Below are 20,490 nucleotides of genomic sequence, written 5' to 3' on the forward strand. Positions count from 1 at the left end.
GTGTCTCCACTGCTGCGTGTCTCTGCTCGTCCCGCACCTGTTGCAGCAGAGCCCGGGGTGGTCCGGCCCCTTCCCTCTGGGAGCCCACAGCCATGGGGGGCCGGGGGGTGGGATGGAAACCCCCACAGGCATCGCTGGGGCCCGGAGGACAGAAGGAGTCGTGCCAGGCCCGGGAAAGATTGCGCAGGACAGGGGAGACCTGAACGGGGCTTTGAAGGTCAAATAAGAGTTTTCTAGGAGGCAGGGAGGTGGAGGGATGTGCTGAGCCCATATGGAGGCAGAGAGAGAGTCAGGGTGAAGGGAGACGCTGAGGTTCCGAAGCTCCGCCTGCCCGTCTCCTCCTCACGGCAGACTGTGCCAGAAGCTGCGGAGTCCCAGCTGCAGACAGCTGGCGGCACCCGCCCCCCCGGAATTCTCACGTCTTTTCTCACACCTGCCTGTTTGGAAAGGAGCAGCAGGTGGGCTGCGAAGCTCTGTGGGATTCTTCTCAGTGCTGGGTCTGGGGGAGGAACGAGGGGGGAGACATCCACCCCGGGCACCGAGTCCGACACCTGCTGCCCATCCCTCTCAGGTGTGCGGCTCGCAGCCCGAAGAGGGAGCAGGAAGCGTCCGTGAGCCTTGGAGCTGCGGCGGCAGCAGGGCCCTGCAGGCAGCTTGTAGGGGAGGGCGAGTCATCTCGACTGGTTCTGAGTGCGGAGCCCAACCTGAAGGGCCTGGTTCCCTCTCTGCCCCCCTGGATACAGAATCTGGGAGCCGGGGGGGGCCCTGGGCGCCTGGACTCCTGGGCTCCAGTTCTCCCCTCACTGCAGGGCCCCCAGCCCTGTGGCTGGTGCTCTGGTTTCACTTGTTCTTCTCTGAGATGAGGCCCTAATATCCAGCTTCACCTTTGGTAGTGAGGCCTTCCCTGGGTGGTGGGGAGCGGTTCCTGGTCCTGCAGTTCTCTCGGAAGTCGGGGACCCTGTTTTGCCCAGGAAGGCTCCCCCCCACCTGGCTCCCCCTTGCCCCAACCTCAGTTTGCCACAGCTCCTTGGGGCCACCTGGAAACCTGGGCCAGCAGGGTCTAGCTCCTGGCCCGGCTTTCCCCTCCTCAGCCTCATGTGCATCCGACTACATGTGTCAGACACGGAGCACACGTACAGGCCGGCGGGACCGTGTCGGTGTGCACGTGTGCACCAAGGCCGCCTGGGCGGCTGTGCACGCACGGCAGCCCGACCCTGTGTTAGACGTGGACGTGAACACGCCGGGTCGGGGGGTCAGATGCCCGACATCGAGGTGCAGGGCTGTGTGTCTCTGTACACGCGTGTAGCTCTCAAGATGCACGTGTGCCTACATGTGCGCGTGGGGCCGGGTGTGTGCGAGTGTTGGCCCGTGTTTCAGGACCATTCAGGAAGGAAAGGGGACAGGGGTTCGCTCTTGCTTTCTGTGGTCCTGCTGGGGGCTGGGCTGGCTTGTGACCAAGGGAGTAGAGGTGGGTGGGCTCCGAAGCTCCTAGAGTCTCTGACCCTGTGGCACCACCCCAGCTGTCCCCTGGTCCTGTGGCCTTGGCTCTGAGTCCTTTATGATTATCTGGTGCCCTGGCCCAGGCTCTATCCCTTTCCTCCCAAAAGTCTGTGCCTACGAAAGGTGAATCAGCACCCCTAAAATCCACCTGGATGAGGGGGCCCGTCATTCTGGAGTCTCCCGTGGTGGCCCACGCATGCCCGGCTTCACCACTAATGTCCGGGCTGTTTCTCTGTGAGCCAGAGGGGTCCGAGGACAAGAGTCCTGGCCTGGGTGCATGCCTACGGCTCCCCCTTCCCGGCTAACCTTGAGAATCCCGGGATGGGCAGGGAGAGTGCTTGTGGGGAAATTACCAATTTAAATAGGGAACGCAAGTAATTTGGATGGAACCCCAGGACGGCAGTTTGAGAGCTCATTCTCCGCCTCGTGGGGGTTTGATTACAACCAACTTGGCTGATAACGTGCAGAGAGGGCCAGAGAAATGGTTTCCAAGGAAACTCAGATCTTTCCAAAGCCCTCGGGCTCAGGCGGGAGCCAGGGCTGGCGGGAAAATGAGAGGTCGAGCCCAGTGCCCGGATCTCTGCGCCCCTGCACGCCCTGCCCAGCCCGGCTGCTCCACTCCTCCGTGTCCAGAAAAGCCCTCTCCTCTTCCGTCTGTGCGCTCCCTCCGTCTCAGCCTTTGCACAGACTTTAAACACTGGGGAAAGTTGGCAAACGGGTAAAAAAAAAAAAAGGCTACAAAAGGCTACTCTTGTCTTCGTATAACATCGACTGTGTTCCAGAAAGGTCACAGGATTCACTTCTGTGGTTTCCATCTTCACAGCCACCCACCGAGAGATGGATCCCGTGTGTTCATCACATCCCCTTTCTTCCCCCCTTGGAACTACATTTCCCAGCATCCCTTGCTAACAGGTGAAGTCATGTGACTGAGTTCTGACCAATGGAATGTGAGTAGGAGAAATCGATGCCACCTGTGTGTCCCCTAAAAATATCATGCACAATCTGATGCAGGCATCTCCCTTAATCTTTTAAAAAATTTTTTTTAAAAAACATTTTATTTATTTATAGAGACACATATATATAGAGAGATGCAGAGACACAGGCAGAGGGAGAAGCAGGCTGCATGCAGGGAGCCTGATGTGGGACTCGATCCCGGGTCTCCAGGGTCACAACCTGGGCTGAAGGTGGTGCTAAATCCACTGAGCCACCAGGGCTGCCCAATCATTTCTTTCTTTCTTTTTTTTTTCCTTGTGGTCTGCTGAGACCCGGTGGAGGACCCCAAGCCCTAGGGGACAGTAGGGCCCCTGGACCCCGTCCCTGTGTAATCTTCTAGGAGCCCCTAGCCTCCGCTCGTTCACTGGGCTGTAACGCTGGTTCCTAAGCCTCTGAAGTTTGCAGGTTGCTTATTAAGCAGGTGCCTTCCCTGATAATAGCAAGCCTGAGAGTGGGGCATTTGCGAGGAAAGGGACTCACAGGTGCTAAGTAGTTGGTGGAGGTCACACAGCAAACAAGGGGCCAGTCGGAGGCTGGAGCCCAGGTGGTATCTCAGTCGCTGCTGCAAGATGACCGCCCCCCACAGAGGTTACACCAGCCTCCGTCTGCCTTCCGAGGAGTCTCAGAACGAAAGACCCAGGGCAAGGCTAGGAGCTGATGAGGAAGGGCAGGCGCGTGGGGTGGCACATCACGGCAGCCGGGACAGGTAGTGCTTGGAGGACAGGATGGCCATTTGTGTCTAAGGAGACCCCGCTGGGTGGAGGAGGAAGAGGGCCAAGGAAAGAGCCATTACATTTAATGACAGAGGTAACCGTGTCAGCTGAGTGGTGGGGCAGCTGCCAGGTTGCAGGGGCTTTGGGAATAAGTTGGTGGGTGTAGTGGTGAAGGGAAGAGGGGCAGAAATGAAGGGTTGGCTTTAAGCAGCAGCCAGCCCAGGGGAAGGAGTTTCGAGGAGAGCGTCAGTGGCTAGGAGGAGATTAAAAGCAAAAAAGGGAATCATGACCTGTGTAGTGCAAAGCACCTGACCGGGCTGATTTCCCCTTTCTGCCTGGCTCTGCTGTGCATCCCCGAGCGAAGCTGACGGGCTGAGAGGCAGGGAGGGGAGGGTTTGGACACCGCCAGTGGGTCACGAAGCTTTAACCCGGCTGCAAGGCCATCTCCGGGGTGGGCAAAAGGAGGCGGCAGCTGAAATGTGCTTGGAGAACCTGGACTTCCTCAGGGTTTCCTAAGATTGTCCCTGTTCTTCTATGTGTGAAAGTTCTTAGATTTTTTTCCTTCTTGTCCCTTCCAAGTTCTCCCCCCCACCCCCAGCTTTGTTGACATATAATTGACAAAATGGTCAAATATTTGCAGTGTACCATGTGATGATTTGATACACATACACGTCGTGAAAGGGTTCCCACAGTCAAGTTCATTAACACATCCATCACAGAGTTGTATCCCCTCCCTCCCCACCCCCGCCTTTTTTTTTTTTTTTTTTTTGGTGAGAAGGTTTAAGATCTACTGTCGGCCAATTTCAGTCCTACAACACGGTGTCATCAGCTCTAGTGACCACGCTGTACATTGGCTCCTCGAGCCTTACTCGTAAGGCCTTACCGGTAAGATTGGGTTAAGGTACCGATGCAGATAAGCCGAGATGATAAGCTTGAGGAGTAGAGGGGGTCGTTGCCTAAACAGCACCTACCACAGCTTTCTAGAACCCAGTGCCAGAGCTTGCTAAGTGTCCCCACATGTCCATTGTCTCCCAACCTCCTTTGTGGTAGGGTGTGGCCATGGACTCCGTTCTTGCTGAAAGGATGTGTGCAGCTCCCATCCAGACTGCATCCCTATGTGGGAGCTGTTTGCATGGAGCATGGAAAGGGAAACCTTTGCTCATGGGCTGGAATTTGGAAAGTACCAGTGAGGAAGCATCTGTGGCTCTGTGGACAAAGGCAAGACGCCATGCATGGCCCAGTGACCAGTCAGAGGAACCTGGGCCCCTTGAGACTTGGTGGAGAAGAACTGATTACTGCTCGGGACTCTCTCTCCCTCTGGACTGTCATGTGGGGGAGAAAGGAGCTTCCATTTTATTTAAGCCACTGTGTTTACGAGTCTCGTTGTTACAGCAGCTTGGCCTGCCCCTCAATTAGAGTCCCCTTCTGTCCGTGTCTGTCTCTCTGTCCACACTGTTCTTCACCATTCAGTAGGTATCCCATCCCTCCCATCCCACTTCTTTTATTTTTCTCCTCTTCCCACTTCTGGGGTCATAGTCCTTCAGGCTCCTCCCCACATTGAGAACTTCTTCACTTCCTTCTACTCCTTTGTTTTCTTCAGAGCCGCCCCCCCACCATGCTAGCATTTCTTTATTTATTTTTATTTATTTAGCATTTCTTTATTTTTAAATTTTTTTTTATTTTTTCAAGCATTTCTTTAGAGCCCCCCACCCAATGCTAGCATTTCCCAGGATTCCGCCCTTGACCCTGCTCTTCTCTCTCCATTCTATACACTTTCCTTGGTCCATCTTGGCTACTTTCTCTCAGTTTACATCCCAGCTGATGACACCACAAACGTACCTTCAGCTTGACTCCTTCCCTGAGCATCAGATTGAAGCGCCATCTAGCCGCCTGATGGGCACCACTTCCTTTGTGTCCTACAGGTCACCCTGGGCATGCTGTGTTGCCCAACTCCAGGGGACTCCATGGACTGGGCTCCTGATTCAACATATCCACATCGGGTTGGAAGCTTGAGACTGTACGGGGCAGAAATCCCACCTCAGAGTAGCTAAAGCAATAAAGAAAAGTATTGGCTCAGATAGGAGGATAGTTTGAGCTTTGGGGTGGCTCGATCCATTGGTTTAATGAATTATCCAGGGTCCAGGGTTTTCTCTCTCTCCATTATATTCTTCTCCCAGAATTACCTTATCCCAAGCGTCCTGAGCTGGAGTGCTGTCAGGAGCAATCAGGACTACTTGTTTTCTTATTCTCATCAGGAGGGAGCTCCTCTCCCGAGACTGTTGAAGAAAGATGCTTTCCTATGGTCCAAATGGGTCACTTTATGGCGTCTACACCAGTGAAGTCTCAAAGGAAAGGCTATGTGCTCGTTGGTTTATACCCATGCGCTGTACCAGTCATGGCATGGGCATTATTATGGGAACGGCTTATTGTGATTGGGTGAGTGAGGGTCCGTCCTGGATCGCAGTGAATTCCTCCTCAGACTGCACTTCTGTGATGGACGGCAGAGGGGCTGAAGGGATGCTGGACAGTCGATCTCAATGTCAACCCTGATATTGAAATCTGAACCCATCGTGTCTACTCATTCCCTTCAATCCAGATCTTCCTCCTGTATTTCCCGTTTTGGTTAGTGGCCTCACTACTTAAACCAGGAACCAGGATCATCCTCCACTTTCTCTGTGTTGCCCCCACCCAACGATTCCTCCATCACTGAGGCCCACTGCTTCCATCCACTATGGTTCACCCTCGTATCTACTGTCACCACTCAGAGAGGTTCCCATTGGTTTCCTTTCTCCAGCACCTAGCTCCTTCCAATCTACCCTCACTGCAGCCAGCAGAAGGAGCTTTCTAAAAGCGACATCTGGTCTTTGTTGTCACCCCCTTTGCTTAAATCCTTCCCTGGCTTCGTATCATTTGCAGGATCGGATCCAACCTCTTCCCAGATGACTGGGAGTGAAGCAGGATATAGAAGCTTTATCTTGGCTATGGAGGGACCGCAGCGAACACCAACACAGTGAGGCGCCAATAAGCGTTGGCTCAACTAGAGAGAGTGCTGGGTGGTGTGTGTGCCTGTGGGGAAGGGCTGCACAGGAGGGAGCTGACCTAGCCCAGGTGTAAAGAAGTCAACATGAGGCCGCTGAAGTTTCGACTGGCATGGCGGGTGGTTCTGGTTTTAGTTGGAATCTAGTGTTTACGGAGCTTTGGTTTAGAAGTTAGACCCCCCCCCCCAAGGGCTGGGTTCGAATCCTGACATTGCTGTTCGCCCGCCACCTTGGGCAGGTCGTTGAACCCCCAGTCTCAGCACCTTCCTCTGCAAGTGAAGAGAAGGACCCGACCCACTTCAGAGATTTATTGTGAGGATTTGATGAAGACGTCCACGAAGCACATGCTCAAATCTGGGATAAGTGTTGGTCGTTCGGTTACCACTGAACCGAAATCTGATGTAAATCACTGATGTGTAAAACAGATTGAGATGTTTTATGGTACCAACTTCTTGTGTAAGAGGACGACTTAACATTGCCTCTCAGATACAAACATATTTTTCTGTTGATTGTCTTCAATGTGTTAAAATCTGGGGACGGGGCATCTATCTGTGTGGATTCTTAAATATTGCCAAGTCAAACAGTTTAAATCCACTAAAAATGAGAATAAGACTGAGCATTTTGGGAATCCCTGTAATACTCCTGTGGGGTGCTAGATTCCACGGAACATAATTTAAAAATCATGACTCCACTGCCCAGTACGGTAGCTACTAGCTACATGTGGCTGTTGAGCCCCTGAAATCAGCCCTTCCGACCTGAGATGGGCTGTAGTGTGTAAAATACACATGGGACTTCAAAGACTTAGTTCAAGAAATGGAAAGTCTCATTAACACGTTTTTTATATTGATTATATGTTGAAATAACATTTGAGATATACTGGATTAGACATGGTATCAATATTAATTTCACCTGTTCCTTTTTTTTTAAAGATTTATTTATTTATGATAGACAGAGAGAGAGAGAGAGAGAGAGAGAGGCAGAGACACAGGAGGAGGGAGAAACAGGTTCCATGCAGGGAGCCCGACGTGGGACTCGATCCTGGGTGTCCAGGATCATGCCCTTGGCCAAAGGCAGGCGCCAAACCGCTGGGCCACCCAGGGATCCCCTTCCTTTTTCCTTTTTAAAGATTTTATTTATTCATGAGAGACACAGAGAGAAGAGAGAGAGGCAGAGACACAGGCAGAGGGAGAAGCAGGCTCCACGCAGGGAGCCCGACATGGGACTCGATCCCGGGACCCCAGGGTCACACCCTGGGCCGAAGGCGGCGCTAAACCACTGAGCCACCGGGGTGTCCCTTCCATTTTACTTTTCAAAATGTGGCCTAAAATTTGACATTAGTTATGTAGTTCACGTTGTATTTCTACTGACCAGGGCTGGCCTGGACTTTTTCTCGCGTTGCCCCTTCTCCGTCCTGGAATTCACTGCCTCTCTCCGCTTTCAGGGGCCTCCAGCGCCCGCTCTGGGGCTGCGCCTCTCGCAGGTGACCTGCGGCCGGAGGGCTGCGGTCTGGTCCTGCCGTGGGGACCTGTGAATCCTCAATTAGAACTTCCCTGGCCGGGTCTACCGCCTCCCGTGGGTGGAGCCGAGCCTCCGGAGCACATCCTGTGTCCCTGGAGACTTCATTAGGGCCAGTCCCCGGGGGTAGAGCTCAGCAGAGCAGGGACGGCGGGTGCAGGGCGCAGCACGTTTCTGTGTCCCCGGGGGACGCTGCTCTCCAGAACACGGGCGCTGCAGTTTCTGCACCGTCGTGGTTCTCGGCGTAATGGAGCGAAATGCTGAGAACACGAGCTTCGGACTCAGAGGCCTCATCCAGTTCCACCTCGCCAGCCGTGTGACAGTGGGCTTGTTTCTTGACCTCTTTGTCCCTCAGTTTCCCATTCAGTGAAACGGGGGCGATCCCAGTCTCTGGGAATTAGGCCCTCCCTGGGTCTTAGTGTTTGTCCTGCGCCCTGGGCTCCGTGCTGGGTGGAGGGGGAGTCCTGGGAAGGGAAAAGGGGCGAGCCAGTAGACAGCAAGGGCTCGCAAGGGGAAGGCCGAGGGCACCAAGGGCAACTTCCCAGCGGCCTGTTTCTTGCCCAGGGTCCCGAGGGAGGAGCTCGGGCTGTGGCTGCTGGGGCTCCGGGGCGGTGACGAGCCCGAGCCCACTCCGCTGCTGTCACCATTGATTTTTCGTTCCAGGCAGCTTGCGAGCTGCCCCAGGAATCGATGTCGGAAGGTGAAAGCAAATTTCTAAAATTAGCCTGGAATCTACTGCGAGAAAAAGCGTTGTGCGACAAATCGTGATGGAGCAAAGGCCCGGGGAGGGTGTCCTCGTGGAGGAGGCAGGGAACAGCGGACAGGGAGCACCCCGGGCTTGCCCTCTCAGCGTCGGGGGCCGGCCGTCCCCACACGTGACGGTTCCACGGGCTGGGAATGGAGGCGATCCGTCAGCCCGTGTGCCAGCACCTCGTGGGGCCTGTTCTGTGGCCGCTGAACTAGCATGGGCGGGGGGCCGAGCCAGGAGCTGACTTTGGGGTGCAGGGGGCGTGTGCACCTGCGCCCTGCTGCTGGTCCTGGGACCCGGCCTGAGCTGCTGGGGGCTCCCAGGGGCCGCGGGCTCTGCTGGGCAGCGTGGGCTGTGAGTGTGGGCACTGGGCTGGGAACCCTGGACGCGACCACGGCGAGTCCGAGGCCTACAGATCCCGTGTCCGACGGGAGCACCGTCATGGGAGGTGAGGTGCCTGCGTGTCGAGCTCTGGGGTCCGCTGCCTCCCGCCCACAGCCCGAAGAGGAAAGGGAGCAGAGTGAGTTTCAGGAGATCCATTTGGTCCTCGCAGGACCCGTCTCCAGGAGCTGTTCCGTGTTGGCGGAGCTTCAGGGGAGGCTGCATGAAGTGGGGGGACATCCACCCTGGCTTTGGTGACCCGGGGGTGACCTGGGGGTGACCGGGATACACTGAGGCACGGTCCTCTGGCTCTGACATCCTCAGCTGCCTGGGATGTTCCAGAACAACCAAGCGTCTGGGTGACACGTCTCTTGCTCGTCTCGTGTCCTTGCTGGGGGACTGGGAGGTCTCTAAAATGCAGAAGCTGCTGGAAGAACTCAGGCTTGATGCTCCGGGAAGGCCGGTCACCAACTGGGTTGAAAACATCCAACAATTCCCTTTTGCAAAGTGGAATCCCAGGAAATTACTGAGAAGGAAAACAGACAAGCATTTGTTTGCAGCCCGGTGCTCGGGGTGGCCTACGTCATCCGTGCGAGGCCCCGGAGGTCTGCGTGCAGCCCCTGGGCCTCGGCAGGTGGCCTTGCAGGGCCTCGGGGTGCGGGCCATGTGCACGGCCTGCAGGAGGGGTGGGGCAAGGTGCCCCCAGGTAAGTGAGGGCGCGGAGGGGGGAGGGATGAGTCAGGGCGACCATCGGGAGAACTTCACAGCACGGGTCCTAAATCCCACGGGGTCACAGGCTCAGAGTTCCAGAAGGGCCCTGGGTGGTAACTGCTCTGGCTCCTCCTCACGCTGTGTGTTCTTTCCTCAACTCAACAGGTCTGCTTTTTTTTGAGCATCTGCCGTCATTCAGACCTCGGGACATAACGCTGAATATCCCAGAGTCCTGACCCTCATGACCTCCGAAGTCTAGGGCGCAGGTCCCTCCTGCAGGTGTCCCTTCTGACCACCAGGGCCCGCCCAGCGCCCGCGGAGTCGAGGCTGCCGGCAGGTGCCTCTCTTGTGTCCGCACGTTAAGCGGGTCTCGCTGCACAGGCCCTTCCTCCTTCAGGCGAACCTGCGGGTTTTCAGGACGGGAGACCTAGCCCTGGTCCCAGCTGGCACGTCCCAGGAGGAAAGGTTGGGTCAGAGCTGCCCCCGCCCCCCCCTTGCTCTGCTCCTTTCCTCTTGGGACCCACCTGCCACGGGTTTTCTTCCCTCAAAGGAAATTTTCCTGAGGGACGAGGGTCCCCTCCTTCGGCTGTCCTCTTAGGGGCGGGCACCCAAGGAGTTACAGACCTCGGTTCTTCAGTTCTTGGGAGAAGGCGCTGAGGCCGAGGCCCCAGGGCCAGGCTGGGCTGAGGGGGGAGGAGGTCACTGATTTTTTGACACGGTCCTGTGCTAACTTTCCTAGTTTTCTCCCCAACCTGATTTTCGTCTTTAATTTCTCCAAACCCAACGATTGGACTTTCTTCACCTTCCGTGAGACGGTGTCTTAACTAGAGTCCAGGGTTCCGACGTTCCGTCCCGGTGGCCCCGGCATCCGGCCTCCGTGCCACCTTCCCGGTGTTTCCCAGAACGATGGACCCTGAGTCGTCTGGAGCCCCTGGTGGCCGGTCCCCACACAAGGCCTGATGCTCGGAAGCACCTGCGGTGCTCGCAGGGCAGCGGGCCGTCCCGAGGCCGTTTCTGTTCCTAAATGCAAATCCTGGCTCTGCTGTTCGTTAGATGTTGGGCGCGGTCCTGGCCTCCCTGAGCCTTGCCCATGAGATGCGAGGAGCCCTGGTGACAAGAGCTCAGCCCACGTGCAGCTGCCCCGCCCGCACCGAGCCCGCTGACCAACGTGTCCTGCGGTAAAGGGACGCGCCTGGGACTCTACCGCGACCCTGGGTTCGGCTGCACCCAAGGACGGCTGCACCTCGCTCTCCAGCTTAACCGACGCCAGGCTCCTACCTGTGGGCGGATTGCGTTCACGCCCTGAAAACTTCAAAAAACATTACACACTTAGTAAAAATCTAACCCGCCCCCCCCCCAGTGCCCAAACCACCCCAAATACCATCTAGTAATTTCTTTTTCAATGAAAAAAAAAAAAACGGGGGCTCAAACGGCACATATTGCTTCATAACCTGCCGTTTTTTCATTTCATGCTATTTTTTTTGTTTTGCTTTATTTTATTTATTTTTAACTTCTTATTTTTTTCACAGTATTTTTATAATAAGTCATTAAGGTATTCTCATGCCACGCATTTTGACGGGTACAGAGGTGTCAGCTGTGCCGATGAATCAGGAGCGTCAGACGCCGAGACCGTTCCCAGGGTCCCGCTGCTGTAAACCGCGCTGTGCCGAACACCCCGGATGGATGGTGGTCTTCGCTTGGCTGTGCTGTGTGGACGAGAGCTCAGCCTTCATTCAAACCTGCTGCCGCTAAATCCCGGCCGCCTCGACCCTGTCCTTGAGCAGGGGTGGTTTGGAAGCCGCGTTCAGGACCTGACATTTATCCCTGGTTTATTTTATCTTCTTAGATGCAGCCCATCGGTCCAGCCTGTCTAGAGCCCCCTGGATCCCATCGATGTTTCTGCAATCTGCTCATTCTTTTTTAATTTAATTTAATTTTATTTTATTAATTTTTATTTTATTATATTTATTTTATTTTATTTATTTTATTTTTTAAAGATTTTATTTATTTATTCATGAGAGACACAGAGAGAGAGAAAGAGGCAGAGACACAGGCAGAGGGAGAAGCAGGCTCCATGCAGGGAGCCCGACATGGGACTTGATCCGGGGTCTCCAGGATGGCGCCCTGGGCCAAAGGCAGGTGCTAAACCACTGTGCCACCCGGGGATCCCCTCATTCTTTTTTTAATTGACTACAAATTTGGTAAACAGAACTTTTTAAAAAAAATGTTTTCGACGAAGTCATTAATAAAAATGTTGAGGTCAAAGCTGAGGCCAGACCCCCGTGGGTGGCCATGGTGCAGCACTCACGGGGCTCGGCAAGCTACCGAGTCCCTGAGTCGAGGCAACAATCTGCCTGCGTCCTCCTGTACAATGACGTTCCATCCCTGCCATAAAGTCCGTAAAACAAAGTTGGGCCAGATGGTGTCAACATCCAGACTCCGTCAAGGGGAACCATCCTCAGTAGCAGATGCTCGGGTTCTGGATGGAGAGTTGGACTCCCGCTGTTTCTGTTTCAACTGGGGTGCTTGGCCACCTGGTCTACTCGGTGTGGCCCCGGGCCGAGGGCTTTTTTTGGGATTGCCGTGTCCCCTCGTCCGCCAGGGATGGCCCTGGGGAAACGGCTGACAATCCCAGCCGAGCCCAGGCAGGAGTGAAATCCGACCCTGAAGGGACCCAGCAGGAGAGTGGACCTCTGGGAGCTGCACCGGAGCGTCAGCCCTCACCCCACGGGCGGCCCTGAGTGACAGACACCATGGCCAGGGGGACCCCCCGCCCCGGCTCTCACTGTCTGGGGAGACGCCTGGCGTGGCGAGTGCGGCTCACGGCCCAGCAGAAAGCACACACTCCAGTGTGGGTGCCATCAGCTGTGCGACCGTGGGCTGGGCCGCTCCCTGCGTGTCCGTGTCCTTATTTATCAGAGGGGGTGGATGGTGCTTGCTTGGCGGGGCCCAGCCCATGCGCGTGACGAGCTGCAGGGGAACTGATGGGGCAGGCCGGTGACTAATGGGCTGGGCTTGGCCCGCCCACGTGTCTTGCTTGGCCTCATAGTGGTTTCCAAAAGTTTGGGTCAGTTTCCAAAAACTTGGGAGATGTTTCACTCAAAACTCTGGATCCTGTTTCTCTTGAAAAGTCAGAAAACCAGGCCAAGAGAGGAGGCCCCCGCTCCCAGCTTCCTGCACGTGGCAGCGAGGTGGTGGCCGTGTCCTGGACGGACCCCTTCCCCTCGCCCAGCCAGCGGGTAGTTGAAGTCCCCACCCTTGGGTCATAGGCTGGCCCCGAGGCCCAGGTGGCTGGCTCTCCTGTGACCTCTCGCTCCCCTCGCCCCTCTCACACCCCGGGCAGCACTAGGGTCCATATGGAGGCCGCGTCTGTTGCACCTGTTGGTGGCCACCCCCAGGGCGCCCGCTGAGGGCCCACCAAGGAGCTGGGGTGGCAGGGGGAGCTCCCGAGTGCAGAGAAGCAGTCCGCCCAGCACCTGCCCCGTAGCTGCGTCTTCAGTCACGGGGGCACGGAAACCCCTCCGAGGGACGGGGTGCCCGTGGGCGGCGGTCACCCGACATGGTGCAGGTACTAAGAGAAGATGCCACCTGCCGCAGGGGTGACAGCCGGTCTCTGCACTCCTGGAGCCTCAACCTCCTCAGTCCACGTCTCTCCAAGGTCCCTGTGGATCGTGTCTCCCCGTCCCCGGTCTGTCTCCCCCTCTCTTCAGTGCATTAGGGGCTCTTGGAGGCGAGTTTTTGGGAAACCAGGACCCCCCCACCCCGACCTTGGACGTGCCACGTGTCACTTCTGTCGTCCAGTGACTGGGAAGTGTCGGGCGGTGAGTAGCTGGCCGCTGCCTGTTGGCCCAGTCTCCGGCCTGCTGGGCCAGTTTGTAGGTGTCAGGGCCTCCCAGCCCTGTATTGGGGTCTCTCCCCGGGTGGGGGAGTGAGGGTGGGCCTTGGTGTATCCCAGCGAGCACAGCTACGGAACCCGCTGGAACCGGACCCCAGCCTGCTCTGCTAGCCTTCCCCACTTTTGTGAAGCCACTGACTCCCACGACCTGGTTCATTGTCTTTACCTCTCCTTAGAGGGTGAAGACCGTCAGGCTGGACTCCCTGTCTCAACACGTCCCCGCGAATCTACCCAGGGCTTTCTTCCTCCCGCGGCAGAGTCCGGGAGCTCGCGTCAGCGCTCGGGGTGCACCTGTCCCGTGCTGCCCCGCCCCCCCGCCCCCCGCAGTGTATTCCCCAGGCTGCTTCGCCCAAGCACCAGCTGCACCCTGTACTCTGGATCAGCTGTTGGCAGACTTGGGCCCAGGGCCACGTCTCACCTGCCGTCTGTTTGTGTAAATAAAGTTTTATTGGAACACTGTAAACAGAACACACCGTGGAGCACACACGTGCGGTCTTTGCACCTCGGGGGCGGCTGGGAAGGTGCCACAGAGACCGTGTGGCCTGCAGAGCTGAAAATATTTACTCTCTGAACCTTTTGCAGGAAAAGTCTGCGGCCCCGGGTCTATAGCCCATGGCCTCCCGCCTCTCCTCGCCCTCGGGAACGCGAGCCGGGCCGGGCAGCTGCGTCTCTCCGTCCGTCGCTCTCCGTGTCCTGCGCTATTCACCTCCGTGGACTTGCTTCCCTCTGGGCCGGGCTGCTTGCCCGGATCCTACACGACGTCCTCTCTTCCTGCCACGCGAAGGGCTCTCCCGAGGGACTTGCCCCCATCATCTCCGCTGTGTCCCGTGTTGCCACCCGGGGGGGTGAGGGCACCTGTCCTCCCAGGCACCGAAGGCCACTGTCTGGATAGAGACTGTGGGTGCAGAGGGGGCGTGCGGGTGCTGCCGAGACCCCCTCCCCGGTGGAGCTCCCAGCCCCCACCTCTCCACGTTCACTGATGATGTGGGGAGCTGGGAGGGCAGCAGGACCACAAAGATGAAGGAACATGAACTAGGATGTCAGGGCGTGGGAGGGACTCCGCCTCTGGCTAAATGTGACCTTGCTTTGGTCCCTTCACCTTGTAAGACCCCCCATTGGTGGAGCGCGAGGCCCTCCCTCCGGATCGCTGTGAGCGTGCAGGTGCCTGGCGTCCGGCAGGTAGGAGGCTCCCACCCCAACATCTGCCTCCCTGGGGGCCCGAGTCACTACTCGGTTCTACCACGAGCACAGTCCTGGACAGACCGACAGCCCTTCCGTCCTCACACATTTCACGGGGCCGCCTCAGTTTGGACGGAGCCCGAAGCTTCCTTCTGTTCCGCTCTGGCTCTGCCCCCAGGGCGGGCGTGTTGAGCCCCAACCGCTCTGGATGCCAGATGGGGCCAGAGGGGACAACGTGGCCCTCGTCCAGTGGGAGACCCTTGCAGGATGCGGGAGTCCTTGCACAGGAGGAGGGACTCCCCTTCCCACGTGGGGCGGGGGAGGCAAAGGACGTGGAAGTGACGGGAGCTGCAGGGATCCCACGCCTGCCCTGACCCCCCCGCCCCGCCCTGTGTCCGTCTGTTGGCCGTCGGGGTGCCAGGGCGCTCTTGGTGGCAAGCGACTGAATCGCAGTGCCAACCGGCTTCGAGCGAGAGATGACTGGGGCCCGAATTACAGGCCAGGCTGTGTGACCGGGCGGCCTGGTGGGAAGGGCCCGGCTGCGCCCGGCCGCACCGTCTGTCCCTCGGGGGGGATATCTGCCCTTCTCCTGGCTGTGGCTTAGACTCTGCTGGGCCCTGAGCGAGGCGCGCTCGACTCCCCATCTGTCACCGTGGCCAGCGTGGGAGGAGCCGCATCTGGGAGCAGGGGATGTGTTGGTGGCACACAAAGGTCGCTCGACAGCCACCCGGGATTTTTTTCTGTTATTCACTCAACAAAATTTGATGACCAGCAGCCGCATGCCAGGCATTGCTCTGCGACCGTGAGCGGCTGTGACTGAAGCAGTCCCTGTCCTCCAGAGCCCAGTGAGCCGGCGGGCCAGGAGCCGCCGTTGGGAGAGCGTTAGGCCCCTCGCGGAACCAAGAAAAATAGAGATTAGGAAAGGTGCAGGTGGGAGCCGGTTTAGATGGGGTCGCCAGGGAGGCCTTGCTGAGAACTGCCCCAGGGGGCGGGAGTCAAGCTGAGAGCCTTCGGGGGAACAGCCTGTGCAAAGGCCCTGAGGTGGGGACCAGCCTGGGTCCCGGAACAGGGTCCGAGTGAATGGGGCCAGGTCACAGCAGGCCACCCCGGCTGCCGCCCTGAGGGCTTCCGGTCTCCCGCGATGTGGGGCAGCGGGTCGCCCTCTGGAAGCGCTGACCTCTGTCCCGCATGTAAAGGAACTGAGCTGCAGGGAGGGGAGTTAGCTCGTGGAGAAGAGGGGTCCTGCGTGGGAGGCCGTGTGTCAGGGTGCGTCCTGAGAGTGTGGGAGGGGGTGAGCCAAGTGGACGGGTGGGATGGGAAGGGGCTGCACAGCTGGGGGGGGTGGGGAGGGGGATGGTGGGATTGGAAGGGGTGGCACAGTGGCCAGGGGTGGAGGGAGGCTGGGGGAGGCAGGGGCGGATGGGAAGGGGCTGCACGGCAGCAGGGGGGGGAGGCAGGGGGAGGCAGGGGGAGGTGGCCAGGGTGAGGGGAGGCAGGGCGGGGTGGGAAGGGGACACAGGCCTTGGAGCCCCCCCTGCCGGCTCCTGGAACTCGCAGCCCCGCCCCCAGAACTGTGGGAGAGTAAGCTGTGCCCCGCAGCCCTTGTGCGCCCTGGGGCGGCAGCCGTGGCTGGCAGGTTCCTTCCTACTGACCCTAACCTGCGGGCTGGGGGCCCCCCCGCAGCTGGGCCCCCACCTACACCCCCCCCCAGCCCGTGTGATGGGTGCATCAGGGTTGAAAGACCTTGAGGGAAGGCCCTGCGGCCGGGAAGCCTCATCATCCCAGGAGAAACGGGGGCGGTGAGAGGGGGTGTCAGTCCATTTGCAGCCGCCGCGTGCTGGGCCCTTGTCCCTTTAGCCCCGGGACCCAGGACTGTGGTGGTCCCGATGGCCTGACGAGGGGTCGGGTGTCTGAGAGGCCCGAGCGCTGGCAGCCGGGACGCCCCCGAGCCCGCAGCAGCTCCGAGGCTCGTCGCAGGTGGAGTCGGGCCGGCCCGTGGCTCCTCGGGCCCCTGCGCCCCGGGGGTCACTCCTTCGCTCCCACAGCCTCTCGCCAGCTGGTGCAGCCAGCCGGGTTCCTGCTGACCCATGGCGTGGCCCGGCCGCCTCACCCCCTGTGGCCGTACCTGGGCCACCGCGATGGGCATTGGGGTGTCCCGGGTTCTCCGGGCACATGGTCAGGCCACATCCTGGTTCATGCCGACCGGTGGCACCCCTTGCCCTTTGGAGGGGCTTCGCAGCCTGACTCGACGCTGCCGACGGGGGTTCGGCCACTTTGCCGAAGCTCAGAGAGGTGGAGTCTCTGGCCTCTGGCCTTCAGTCACTGGAACCCGGATTTCGGCCGGGCCTCTTGGCTCCGTTGGGGGGTCAAGTCCAGGCTGCGCTCCCCCGGGGGGCTCCGGGGAGAGGCTGTCTGTGGGTCTGCTCGCAGGGTCCCCCAGGACTTGGAGGGGCCCGGGTGGCTGGTTTGGCTACCAGCCGCCAGGTGGCATCTGCTCCCAGGCCTGTGGGAGCCCGGCCCGCCTGCGCGGCTGCCTGCAGGTGGGGTGAATGGAGGCTGGAGCGGAGGAGCCTCCTTGTCGGCCTCCTTGTTGCTCGCTGAGCTGTGCGCCTTGGTTTGCGGCACCTTAGTCTGGAGGAAGGAGCCCCTTCTCCCTACCATCGGGGGGTTTGTGAGCACCCCTGGGGGAGACTCCTCTCCGACTCTGGCTGAAGCCTCCCCATGGGCCGTGACTGCTCCTCGCTCCCTTCCGCACGCCCGCGCCCTCCTGCAGGTGAGCGCGCATCCACGCACTTGACCGCAGCCCTGCAGGACCCAACGGGGCAGCCTGGGCACCCACTGGCCAGGCCGGAGCTCCTCGGGCCCTGCCGCCGCCCCTTGCCTTCTGGAAAGCCCTCCGGGCGGCCAGCACAAGGTCAGACACTTCTGCACAGCGAGTCCCTGCAAGGGGATTCGTTCCGGGAAGGGAATTACATTTCAATTTGATTTAATTCAATGAGAATGACACCAAATTGATCAGCTGGTAAAATGCCATTTGATGGGCAGATCTTCTCTTTCCAAGTCGATAGGAACCACCAGAAAAATTAGTCTTGCTCTTTCAGACAGAGCTGAAGGTTTTACCCGTTGCCTTTGCCTTTTAGAAAGGGCTCCCGTTCCCGGAAGGCCGAGAGCATTTCCTCACAGCGCTGCTGACCTGGGCAAAGTCATCAGCCCGTAGGTACCGGGGGTACGAGCTCTGGATCTGATTAACCATCTTGTACCAGATGTCTGTGTGATTTTTTAAAAAAATTTTATTTATTTATTCATGAGAGACACAGAGAGACAGAGACACAGGCAGAGGGAGAAGCGGGGAGCCCGATGTGGGACTTGATCCCGGGATTCCAGGATCACGCCCTGGGCGGAAGGCAGGCGCTAAACCGCTGAGCCACCGGGGCTGCCCCATCTATGTGATCTTGAGGATGTCTCAGATTCTTTGGGCCTCAGTTCTGCAGTCTGTAAAGTGGGCGTGTGGCCTCCGTTGGTCCACGTCTGGGTGAGTCTCTGTAGTGCCAGCCTGAGCAATACCCATGGTGTCCCGATGACCACTGCCATTGTCCTCACGGCCACAACCATGGTACTTTAGAGCAATCACTGAACGTCGGGCACTATGGAAAGCTTCCTACACATTGGAGCACACATCATAATAAATCCCATCAGCTACGTACGATCAGTCCTCCCGCTGTGCTGGCTTTGAACAGCAGACGTGCTGTGATGCCACGGATGTGTTACAGGACGACCTGAGCATGACATTGACTTTGCACTTGCTCATGTGTGATTTTGTGCATCAAACACTAGCGAGCCCACCCCGGATGCCCATGGCTGAGTCGAGCCATGCAGGAATACGCGACATGCACACATGCCTACGTGTCCAACGTCTCGAGCTTGCTCAGTTCCCAGAGTGGTGTGTGAGCCATGAGCCACACGTCTGGTGTAGGAGCATTTTCTGATCTCGGATAGCTCTCCTTACACCATGTCCTAGAAACTCAAGCTGTGCCCCCTCCCATGTCCACTTCCATAAGCAAATGAAAGACTTAAAATTTTTTTTAATTTTTAATTTTTAACTTATTTAATTTTTAAAATGTATTTTTATTCTATTTTAATTTTTATTTATTTTTATTTTATTTATTTATTTTTATTTATTTCTATTTCATTTATTTTTATTTTATCTTAAATTTATTTTTATTTTATTTATTTTATTTTTAATTTATTTTTATTTATTTCTATTTTTAATTTATTTTTATTTTATATTATTTATTTATTTTTATTTTAATTAATTAATTAATTAATTTTATTTATTTATTATTTATTTTTATTTTTATTTTTTATTTTAATTTTATTAATTAATTAATTTAATTTTTATTTTTTATTTTATTTTTATTTATTTTTATTTTATTTACTTATTTACTTATTTTTATTTTATTTTTATTTTTTTTATTTTATTATTTATTTTATTATTTATTTATTTTTATTTTTTATTTATTTTTATTCCATTTTTATTTATTTTTATTTTATTTTATTTTTAAATTTAAAATTTTTATTTTATTATTTATTTATTTTATTTTTAATTTATTTTATTTAATTTTTATTTATTTTTATTTATTTATTTTCATTTTATTTTTTATTTATCTATTTTTTTTTGAAAGACGTTTCTGAAGGTGAAGTGTCACACATTTTGTAGTATCTACACTCGTCCCAACCACTGTCCATGTGTAAAACTGTGCTGCTGTTTTCATTTGGTTGCTTTTTCTTTTCCAATAGGTCGCTGATGAAGTTCTTGAGCGCCGTGCCTTAACGCCACTGTTCCGTTGGCTCTGTGGGTTTTGGCAAGTGATGATTTCTCTTATATTTAATTTTAAAAAATTAGGATAAAACACACATGATATAAAACTCATCACCTTCATCCTTGGTCACCGTCCAGGTGTCTGTTATTAAGTATATTTGCACTATCACGTCACTGAGGTCAGCTGGCTGGGGCTGGGGCCGCGGAGGGGTTGGTCCTATGGGACCAGCCTAGAGGGCCCTTGGCGTCGTGCAGGATAGAGAGCAAACGTGAGCAGGGAGGAGTTGAGAGCAGAGTTTATTGGAAAGAGAGAGAGCGAGGGAGCGGGAGAGCGCGCAGACACAGAGCCCCCGGGAGACTCTACGAGGAAGCGGAGCCGGTAGTCGCCCGGGGCCTGGGGTGTTCCCCGAGGACTGTGGTCGGGCGCACCTGTCTCCTGGGGCTTCCAGGGACTGGTTATAGCCGAGGGCGCAGCTGTCCTTGCAAGTCACTGTGCCCTGGGGGGGGGGGTCGTGCTGGGTCAGGGGTCTTGGAGAACAAGCTGACGCCCTCCTGGTCCCTCCTTAGTGTCACCCATCACACTGGAAGATCATCACCTCCTTGGCCCTCAGGAAGCGGACCTGCGGTGTCTGCACCATAGGTGTCTGGGGCTGGGCGGGGGGGTTGGTGTCTCAGCAAGAACAGAAGGACAAGGAGCGCGGAAAGCTGACTTGGACTGTGCATGTCTCACGCCGTGGCCCCTCCGTCCGTGGACTCGTGCGGTCTTCCACGCACACACTGTGCCCCGCGGACGGCGATGCCCGGGGCCTCGGGCCGCCCGTCGCTGGCAGCCATGGTTCTCCGGTCCCTGGCAGCACGGCCGCGGGTGCAGCCACGCAGTGGCCTCCTGGAGTGGCTCGTGTCCCTCAGCTCGCCGTGCTCCAGGCTCGCCCGCGGGCATCAGCACCTCCTTCCTGCCCGAGGCCGAAGGCTGCCCGCGGGTGCACCCCTTGATCGCC

The sequence above is a fragment of the Canis aureus genome, chromosome 13, assembly GCF_053574225.1.
Source record: "Canis aureus isolate CA01 chromosome 13, VMU_Caureus_v.1.0, whole genome shotgun sequence".
Classification (NCBI taxonomy): domain Eukaryota; kingdom Metazoa; phylum Chordata; class Mammalia; order Carnivora; family Canidae; genus Canis; species Canis aureus.